This window comes from Cavia porcellus, unplaced genomic scaffold (genome assembly GCF_034190915.1).
Source record: "Cavia porcellus strain 051 isolate PalLab524CR breed Dunkin Hartley unplaced genomic scaffold, mCavPor4.1 scaffold_16, whole genome shotgun sequence".
NCBI lineage: Eukaryota > Metazoa > Chordata > Mammalia > Rodentia > Caviidae > Cavia > Cavia porcellus.
In genome coordinates this window covers 12,709,315-12,719,088 of record NW_026947499.1, presented here as the reverse complement: position 1 = coordinate 12,719,088, position 9,774 = coordinate 12,709,315, and the positions used below count along the sequence as shown (strand labels likewise).

General features: G+C 52.5%; 1 long non-coding RNA gene across 1 annotated transcript; it reads left to right on the top strand.

The window, feature by feature from the left end:
* The first annotated feature begins 2,072 nt into the window (after positions 1–2,072).
* On the top strand, positions 2,073–7,747 carry LOC134470640 (uncharacterized). The gene is made up of 2 exons (XR_010039642.1): positions 2,073–3,263; positions 5,006–7,747. It is a non-coding gene; the product is annotated as an uncharacterized LOC134470640 (long non-coding RNA).
* Positions 7,748–9,774: the final 2,027 nt, after the last annotated feature.

Genomic DNA, 9,774 nt, shown 5'->3' with positions numbered 1-9,774 from the left:
GCAATCACCCCATTGAGAAACCTTTGAAGACCACACTTGAGTATTGTCATTAGAATGTATAAACTTCTCGGTGATGCACAGCGTGCTGGTGAATAAGATGATAGTCATGACGGGAAGCTGGGTTGCAGACCTGAGCTGTGTCCGGGGGTTTCTGTGTCTTCTCAAGTGAGCTGTGTGCTCTTTCCACACTTCTACACGTGTAAAGGGTTGTCTTGAAGCGTGAGGAAACAAAGATCTGAGAACCAGTGCCAGGTTCATTCATCATCCTGGATCTTAGCAGGAAAAAAAAAAAGATTCTATGGGTAAAATGTCCTAAAATGTTCCTAAAAGAGTTATTTATAGAGGCATGAGCTGGATTCGTGGACTGGAGGTAGATGTGGGTCCTCAGGGTCTCCCAGCACTTGGAAGCAGGGACCAGCCAGGAATGCAAGGGGTAGCCAGGAGGAAATGGGGCTCCTGGCAGCCACACAAAGCCGCAGCCATGGAGGTAGCGTGGGTTAGGAGCCGAACACATGTGCAAGGCCACAGTCTCCTTCTGAACTATGACACAGGACCATGGCCCAGTGTCCTGGTGGTGATCCACACTGGCCAAGCTCAGTGGACAGCCGGTGGTGATTTTCTTATGTAGGATCAAGATAGAAGCGCCCCATGTTTTGATGGGTGGTATCCTGCCTTGGAAACATTTAACTTTGTCCTGAAAAAAAAAAATGACGGATCCTGGGCCCTTGGTGTGTTGTATTACTTGGAGGCTTCTAAAATTTGTAGTTAAGAGATACATCTCCAAAATTACTCACCCCAAGCTGGAGCCAGGAATCCTATCCTTACGTATCCCACCCCCTCACTGTAGCAGGGTTGGTCTGTGTGACCAGTGGCAGGCACGTGGTGGGAGTGAGGGCATGTCACCTCCGAGACTGGGTGCCAAAGACACAACAGGTTCTCCTCTCCCCCTTCCCCCCTCCCCTCTCCCCTCCCCCTCCCCCCTCTCCCCCCCTCCTTCCCTCTCCCCTCCCTCTGCCCATCCCCCTTTTTCCCTGCTCCTTCCATCTCTCTCTCTTCTGCCTCTCAGGTGGATCTAAGAAGGGAAACTGGAGACCGTACTATAGAAAGACTCACACAGCAGAGAGTTGCGGCTTCCTGCGATGGCCAGGCTGGCGGATGACCTGGGAAATCACCTTTCCCCACTCAAGCCTTCAGATGATTGCAGCTGATTTGCCCACGTGACAGCTTTTGTACAACCTCACAAGGAGCTCTGGGCCTTTGGAAAGTGTGAGATAACAGATTCTTGTAGTTGGAAGCGTAATTTAGGAGGGGATCCATTGTAGCACAGCAGCAGTTCACTAATTTAAAAATTGAGGCCAGTTGCATCTACTAAGGTGCAAATGCATTCAAGATGGTTAACCTGCAGCGGAACCTTTTATTCTGCATGGTCACAATCATTCATACCCTTACCTGTGTCAAAAGCAATGGTCTGAGACTATCTCTTTAGTTTACAATGCAGATCGCAGTAACGCCTACCCCAAGGGTTGTGCTGAGAATCAGAAGGAATAAAGTGTTACAAGCCTAGCACCGAGCTGGACACAGAGTAGCCGCTTCACGAAGGCAGCTCATACCATTTCCCAGGGAGAGAAACACCCTGCAGACTTCAGAGGGTGTCCCCAGCGAGACTCGGGGTAAGAGTCCACCATATCGCCCAGTGCATTTCAGTGCTTTGACTTCTCTGGCCTTAAAGCCAGATCTGTTCTCTCACAGTTCTCTGTGTTCCCAAAACAATCAGCCCTGCTGCCAGCCCTGGCAGCCTGGAGCTCGGAAACCTCTCCCTCCTGACCGTGGAGAATCGGCTGTCTCCACTCGCGCCTCCTTGGCAGAGTGGGGAATCCCTGATTTTCTGGACGTGCTCTGTCACTCCCTGGGCGCAGGCCAGGCTTTGCTTATGATTTCCATTCGCTAATGACTCAGAGATGAGTGTGAGGCTGAGTCACGCAGAGCCGGGTGGGGCGTGGGTGGCCGTGTGATGTTTATAGTGAAGTCACACGAAGCTGGGGGCCTTGCAGACAAAAGCACCGAGGAGTGGAGCCAGACAGAGGTGAGGCTGTGCGTGTTAGCCCCGGGGAACTCGCCAGGGCCTGCTGTCCATCAAAGCTTTGCAATTGGGAAGAACCCCTTCCCACCTCCAGGAGTAGGTGGAGACCCATGCCTGCAAATTCCATCTTAGGGCTCCAGTTCCCTTTCCCGAGAATCTTCCCACTTGGGAAAAACAAAGGAACATAACCTCCCCATTGGCAAAAAATAGAAAGCACATCCATTTCCATTTAATACGGGGAATGCGCTGTGGTCATTTGTACGAAGAGGCTACCTTTATGTGTACTGAAGGGCGCCCCGCACTCGAAGATGTACACAACAGCCAGGGAAGTGAGCCGTGTCATCTTATAATAAGGATAGAGTCGTCCTTTCCTGGTTTGAATTATCAGTGTCGTGTGTATGTGAATGCATGAATTTAAGTAGGAAGGGTGGATGGCTGGAAAGTGCTCTGCTAAACTGTTAACAGTAACTGGGGGTGGCCTGGGTTTGGGAGGAGAGAAACAGCTTTTGCTTTTTGAGAATCTATAGCGTGCTGTGGGGTTTGAAATTCTCAGAGTGAACGGGCTGGTGGGCGACTTGCACTGTTCTTTTATTAAACAGCTCAAGAACAGAGAGGTATAAAGCGGGGTTCTTCATGTTGCTCTGTGAAACAGTAAGTTGTATGCATCTAACTAGCTATGAGAGAAGCCCAAAGCACAGGGAAAGGGGAAGAGAAGGAAGGTGTGGGGAGAGGTGAACAGTGCAAAAAAAAACCAGTGCTCGTTCTAGTGGGGTAGCAGCTGAGGGAGAACCCCAACTCTGAACCACCTGGAGGTTGGCGACCTCCAGTCCTGGGGTCCTGGGTCAACAAGTGGAAGGAGAAGTGGGGGAACCCCACTGTGACTCCTCTGCCAGAGGACACTGAAGTCCTCACCTTGAACAAGGGGACTGCGGCCAAGCCTAGATCACTGTCCGTGCACCCCGGACATGCTGCTTGTCCTGGGTGTCACTTTGTTTCTTCATCTGCAGAGAAAAAGACTCCTTTATACACCCGTTCCCAGCCTTTCCCAAGCAGCAGAAAGCAGCCTGAAGGACCTGACTGCTGCCTGAGAACGCATATTACTAACAAGTCCAAAATTGTGGGTGCTGTCGAAGAAGCCACACTTTTAAAAGCACTGCCTTATCACAAAAAGCCAGAGGCTGCGGTAAGTAAGGAGCAAGAGAGCTCATACAGGAAACTGGCTCCCAACTGAAGAGCTTTGTGTGGCATCGTTCAAGTTCTGTCTCCTCTCTTTATGACTCCAGAATTTGGGGGAGGAGGAAATACCACTTAGCTTTCCTGAGCCTCAGTTTCCACATCTGTAAAATGTGTGTGTCGTTTTTTGAGGCCATAGAACTTCAGGGAACTCCACTGTGGGTTTTATTGTGGTTATTATGATGATGCAATTAAGAATAAATTATTTTCTAGAATAAAGTATTACTAGAAAGGAGAAAGGAAACAATTTGGGTGCCAGGGGATGTGGCAGGGGTTTATTATTATGCTCAGGGTGGCTGCTCCAGAGAACAAGAGGTGACAGAGCTGTCTGCTGAGACAGAGCTGGGTGCACTGTGGTAGAGCGGGTCCTGTGCTGTTGGTTCTAGGCGTCTTTACCTCCCGGCCTGGGATCACACAGCCTGAAGCCTCCTCCGGAGCCCTGGAGAAATTAGCCAATCAGTGCAATCCAGAACTTGCCGGGCAGTGAGTTCTGCCCCCACAGATCCACTTGCATCTTAGCCTGGTCACTCGGAGCCTGGTCACTGCTGTTTCCCAAGTGTCCAGTCTCTCAAGCTCCAGGTCTTTGTTCAGGTTCTGTGATTGAACAGCTCAGGACATCGGCACACTCTTCTCTGTCCTGACATGGGGACGGTGACTGAGTTTCTGGGAGAACTGAGTTCACCGAGGGTTCTGATTCAACATTTGTCTGTGTGTAACCCATCTCAGTCCCTCCTGACGGTGTCCTAGCCTGGCCCTGCAGCTGGTTCTGCTGGGGACACCTGCCAAATGTCTGCAGACCTCCACTGGCACTAAACTCACCCTTTCTTCCTTTATGGCCCATGACCCACCTACGGGAACACTGAGTGCTCCTCTGAGGATGACCACCCAGCCCCACATTCAGGGCCAGCTGAGAGGGCCTCAATTTCAAGGGCAAAAATGTGCATCGTTGGTGATTCCGGGGCCCTCACTGGACTGTCTGCATCAGGTACTTTGGGTCAGGGCCACTTCTGCATTTGTAGCAAGTGGCAAAGATCTCAGACCTAGTAAACTTGAAGAACCACTGCCCCTCAAGATGTGTACCTGATACTGCAGAAGCTACACAGTAGCAGCATGGCAATACCTGTCCTTACCGAGCACTTACTACATGTGACACCTTAAAACAAAGTTCTGGCAACACTCTATGTCCGGGGTCAGCAAACTACAACCTGAGGAACAAGCCCCACTCACCTCCTGTGATTATAAATGAAAGTTTCTGATTTTCTGCATCATCTGGGGTCACGATCTCTGTATTCAAAGACAGCATCCTCTCTCCCATGACACAGTAGCTGGCCATTCAAAGGGCTATCATAGAAACACAACTCCTGCTGCTGAAAACTGGTCCCAGACAGGCTGGGTCCCCATCTCAGCAATGCCCTTTATCTCTGTGCCCCACCTGCCTTATTTGAGAAGAGGCTGTGGTGAGGACGAGGTGAGAGGGTCGCAGTAAAGGGTTTGGTCTCCTGTCTGATGCACCATAGCTACTCAGAAATCTGCAACCCTGTCCTCTCCTCTGCCTGTGGTGGAGTCACCCCCCTGGCCACCCTGCTTGCCTGTTTAATTGCTTGACAAAACTCTACGGAAAGTATGGCTGTGTTTGCACCCTGTGCAGAAGCAAAGGCTGCGTGTAAGTTGTTGCTTTTACTGTTTTTGCAGAGCTGGAGGTGAAGCCCAGGGGTGCAGAATGTTTGGCAAGTGTTGACCTGCCCCTCCCTTCAGCCCGCTTGTTTGTTTTGGGGATGCTTCCTGCCTCTGGGGAGCAGTCCCCTCTCACCACTTGTTCATCTGCGTGACCTCATGATTCGTAACTCTGGCACCTCTGCACTGCTCCCCGAGAGAAGCAGTTCAACGGACACCTGAAGTTGTATAGGCCCAGGGATAACGATGCCTCTGTACAAGTTCTTTCTGTCCAAGTCCTTTCCCAGCTTCCAGGTTCCTGAGTCCTGTGATGGCAAAGCAGCATGAACAGCACGCATTCCCAGCCGGCTGAACCCCTGGCTGGGATCCAGGGAGGGCAGGGGCAGCTGGCCACTTCCCTCCTTCCCGGCTGCTGGGCAGGGCAGGCTTTTCAGCAGCTCTGGGATGCGGATTAGGAGCCTGAGCGATGCCCCTTAAACCCTGCACTCTATTTAATTTCTTTGATTTATGGCAAGGATTTCTTGCACCTCCAGGGGAGAGAGGCCTGGCTACACAAGTCTGCTTCCCAGGCTAAGCCCATACGGCCTCGTCTGTTGATACCCTCCTCATAACAACAGAGTCCATCTAACGGCCCATTCGCTGTCTCCGTGGAACCAATGGCAGAGGCAAGCTACCTCTCCTCTCCACTGGCTAGGATTTCCCCTCATGGTGGCGGCACTGCAAGCCCATCCTGCAGATGCCCTAATCGGGGAGACACCCCGGAGATGGCATGCAACTTTCCAAAGAGCACCCCACTTCCAAGAGCTGGGAGTGGAGACTTGTGCGCTGGTAAAGGCAGAGAGCTCCAGGGAGCAGCTGAGCAGCGTGAAGACTGGAGAGCGTGACCTTCAGCCCCAGGGCTGCTGAGTGCAGGGAGCTGCAAGGGAGTCTAGACTCTGTGAAGACCTAGAAGGAAGCATCAGGAAACGGGACCTCAGGGAGTGTGGGGATCCATTGGCTTTCTCGTGGCTTTCTCCTTTAGCCGGAGCCAGCCTGGCTCCCCGGGCAGCTGGTACAAGCCAGCCACGGCCAGGAAGCTCGGTCCCAGGGTACCCAGGCAGCCTGCATGGAAACTCGGGGTACAGTGGGTGAATCTGCAGATGCTGAGGCCACCTGCCCGCGGGTCCTTCACCTGAGGGTGGAACTGCCACTTTGCTACTCTGACAGGTCTTCTGCAGCCCAGGCCCCTGTCTGTCTGTCTGTCTATTTCCTTCAGTTACACACCTTCCTTTCCTGTTCCCCTCTTTCCTAGCTGTGCTCTCCTGTCCAGTCCGGCTCTCCTCGCTTCCTCCTTCACTTCTGATTTTCCCCACTTTCCTTCTCCTTTGTGTGCTTGTTTCCTCTCTCTCTTTTGCTCCTAGAACTTTTCTTCTCCACGGGCAGGGCTTGGGGTGTCCCCAGACCGGCAGCTTCAGCCTAACCCACACCCAGACCCACCACAGGGGACACTTTGAGGGCAGCCCCAGCCATCTGGGCTTGATGCTCACTCAAGTTTGAGAATCACAGTCTTAGAGGGAAAAACGCCAATTTACCAAACACAGGAGCGTCTCTGCGCGCTGATCCAGTAAGCCTTCGTTTCTAAACACCCAAAACCCTCCTGTGCCCATTAACTAATTAGGACGTCAGACCACCAGGCTGGCCAGGATGCGTCCAGAGACAGCACACACTCTTTCACTCGGGTTCTCTGATTACTATCATGCCGCTAAATCCTCTGTCCATCCTGGGTCCTTCCTGTCCCCGAGCTGTGAGCTGCGGGCTGCTTCCTGGAGCTGCTAAGGGGGACCTGAACTTCCTGTCCAGCAGCTCACAGTGGTAGCAATGCTTGCCAAGATGCAGGGCTCAGGTTCTGATAGGGATAGGAATGCAGAAAGGACACCATTAATCCAGGGTATGTGAGGGAAGTGGGGCAGTCAGATCCTTCCAGTGGAGGACTGTTGGAGCTCAGCAGTCCGGAGCTCAGGAATGCAGTGGCCCCAAGGAGGAGGGTAAGGTCACCACTAGGAGCGTCTCCTGGGCTTGATCACCGAACTCCACTTCCAGGCCAAGCATTGCGAGTGCTAAGCATATTTGACAGATGGTGATTCCGGGGAGCAGAGCTGCTTTTCCTTCTGGTGTGGCCCTTCTTTAGCAGAAGGTACAGAGTAAAGGAACCCCAGCCTGCTCTGCAGAGAGGCCTCACCCTGCAAGGGCCCTGCAAGAAGGGCAGGGGCTTGCAAGCCCCAGAGCTGCTGGATCCCCCTGACACGCCTTCCCGGGGTACCTAAGTCTCCACCAGCAACCTCTCAAACACAGACCGTGAAGCCAGCTTCAGTCCATGATGCGACGACGGAGGGTTTTTGGAATAAAGGATGAGAAAAATGTCCTCATGGTGCCCTTTCTTAAATTGCCCAGAACGTAGCCCTGGAGATTCTAATTCAGTAGATTTGGCATCAGGCCTGGGAATCTAGATTGTATAAAAGTTCCCGCGGGCTTTGGATGGATGCGAAGGATTGCGAGCCACGGGTTTCCACGCACCCATGCGTGGTGTTTGTGTAACTGTATATTCAGGGAAATGTGGAAGCCAGGGCAGGGTCTGTAACCTTTGTACATTATCCCCGCTTGTTCCCCCCAACCAAATGCTGTAAGGTCTTGTTCCCAACACCAATTTGTATCCCCACGATGGATGCAGTCATGAGGAACTGCAAATACGTGTTAATAAAACTAAAAAATTTAAAAGACAAATTTGTAAACAATCTATCAAGACTGTTAAAACACTGTGATCCCATTGGTAAGTGTACCAGGAAGGCATGGGGGTTGGTGGGATCAAGCTGTGTGTAATTTTATTTTCATTACTGGGGATGAAATTCAGTGGTGTTTTACTATTGAGCTACATTCCTTGACCCCTTTTATTTTTATTTTAACTTGGTTATGAGATCCTCCTGCCTCTGCCTCCTTAAATGCTAGGATTACAGGCATGTGCCACCAAATCAGGCCGGGCTTTGTGAAATTTGGACAGCCCATTTAAATGTCTGTAACTTTAAAAATAGACATAAAATAGAATAAAGGATGTGGTGATGCACAGCTGTAATCCTAGCACTTGGGAGGCTGAGGCAGGAGAATCGCCATGAGTTCGAAGCCAGCCTGAACTACACAGTGAGACTCTGTCTCAGACAAACAGAAACACAGACTGAAAGGGAAACCCTTGATCCTTCCGATAATAATCTCCTTGAGAACTCAGCATGAGGAAGTGGGCTGTGTTTTTTTTTTCCCTAGAGGTAGTGATACAGAAAGGGGAGAGATTTTTATTTTTATTTTATTTTTAAAAAGACACAAAATTATAGCAAAAGGAATAATTGAGGGAAAAATTAAAATGTTTATGACCCATTTTCTCCATTAAACTTGAAAATAGTTTTACTGAGTCCCACAAGGGGAAAGCGTATCTTTTTCTATCACTGAAATAATCTATCCTGGTGGTCTTCAACCTGCTTTTAATAGCAGAAATCTTTTCTCCAGGGAAGCCTTAGAGTCAAATTCCAACCGTGTAGAACATGTTAAGGAAAGGTCAGGCTGGCTGAAAGGCAGATGAGAGATCTGACATAACTGTGCTGATATCTCACCAGGTTTCTGAGGCAAAGGAGGCATTTTTTGAGAACAGGAGAATAAAATCTGTCTGGGCAAAATGGGCTTGACCTGTAATCCCAGCACTCTGGGAGGCTAAAGCAGGAGGATGATAGCCTGGGCAACTTGTGGACTTAGTGAGGCCGAGCCTCAAAAGAAAAGGAGAAGAGAGGAGAGGAGAGGAGAGGAGAGGAGAGGAGAGGAGAGGAGAGGGGAGGGAAGGAGAGGGGAGGGGAGGAGAGGAGAGGGGAGGGGAGGAGAGGAGAGGAGGGGAGGGGAGGGGAGGTGAGGAGAGGAGAGGGGAGGGGAGGGGAGGACAGGGGAGGGGAGGACAGGAGAGGAGAGGGGAGGGGAGGGGAGGGGAGGAGAGGAGAGGAGAGGAGAAGAGAGGAGAAGAGAGGGGAGGGGAGGAGAGGAGAGGAGAGGGGAGGGGAGGGGAGGAGAGGGGAGGGGAGGGGAGGACAGGAGAGGAGAGGGGAGGGGAGGGGAGGAGAGGAGAGGAGAGGAGAGGGGAGGGGAGGAGAGGGGAGGGGAGAGGTGGGGAGGAGAGGAGAGGAGAGGAGAGGAGGGGAGGAGAGGAGAGGAGAGGAGGGGAGGGGAGGAGAGGAGAGGAGAGGGGAGGAGAGGAGAGGACAGGAGAGGAGAGGAGAGGAGAGGAGAGGGGAGGGGAGGGGAGGAGAGGAGAGGAGAGGAGAGGGGAGGGGAGGGGAGGGGAGGGGAGGGGAGGGGAGGAGAGGGAAGGGGAGAGGCGGGGAGGAGAGGAGAGGAGAGGAGAGGAGGGAGGAGAGGAGAGGAGAGGAGGAGGAGGAGAGGAGGGGAGGGGAGGAGAGGAGAGAGAGAGGAGGGGAGGGGAGGAGAGGAGAGGAGAGGGGAGGAGAGGAGAGGACGGAGAGGAGAGGAGAGGAGAGGAGAGGGGAGGGGAGGGGAGGAGAGGAGAGGAGAGGAGAGGAGAGGGGAGGGGAGGAGAGGGGAGGGGAGGGGAGGAGAGGAGAGGACAGGGGAGGGGAGGAGAGGGGAGGGGAGGGGAGGGGAGAGGAGGGCTGGAGAGGAGAGGGGAGGGGAGGGGAGAGGAGGGGAGGGGAGAGGAGGGGTGGAGAGGAGAGGACAGGGGAGGGGAGGAGAGGAGAGGGGAGGGGAGGGGAAGGGAGGAT